This window comes from Cynoglossus semilaevis, chromosome 3 (genome assembly GCF_000523025.1).
Source record: "Cynoglossus semilaevis isolate Cse_v1.0 chromosome 3, Cse_v1.0, whole genome shotgun sequence".
NCBI lineage: Eukaryota > Metazoa > Chordata > Actinopteri > Pleuronectiformes > Cynoglossidae > Cynoglossus > Cynoglossus semilaevis.
In genome coordinates, this window is record NC_024309.1 from 13,825,329 (window position 1) to 13,825,871 (window position 543).

A 543-nucleotide genomic window follows, 5' to 3' on the forward strand; every position below is an offset into this window, starting at 1 on the left:
GACTCTGGGGGACTCTGGGGGACTCTGGAGGACTCTGGGGGACTCTGGGGGACTCTGGTGGACTCTGGGAGACTCTGGTGGACTCTGATGGACTCTGGGGGACCCTGGTGGACTCTGTGAGACTCTCAGCTGCTGTGGACGGAGATGGAACTTGTTGAGGACGTTTTACTGGACTGTTGTTGAGTTTTGAAATGTCACGGTGGATTTTTGCTCCAGTGATGTGGTGTCTTTTCCCATGAGGCCTGTGGACATTTGTCGTCTCCTTGAATTTGTTGCCAGTTTTTTTTTTTCTTTCCTGACTTGAGGATCTGTGTTTTCAGTCAATCGGAGCGTCCTGACTTGGTTTAACGGAGCTCTGTATTCCTCACAGAGGCTCATAAATACAGAGCTGCATTGTTTGGTGGCAGGAAGGTGTGAGGATCACATCATACGCTGATCTTCGCAGCGAGGGACCAGGTCGCATTGTGTGGTGTATTGTATGGACACAGCAGGTCGGCATCGAGGTGCGCTCTGTCAGGACTCAGACACCATTCAATGCAGCTC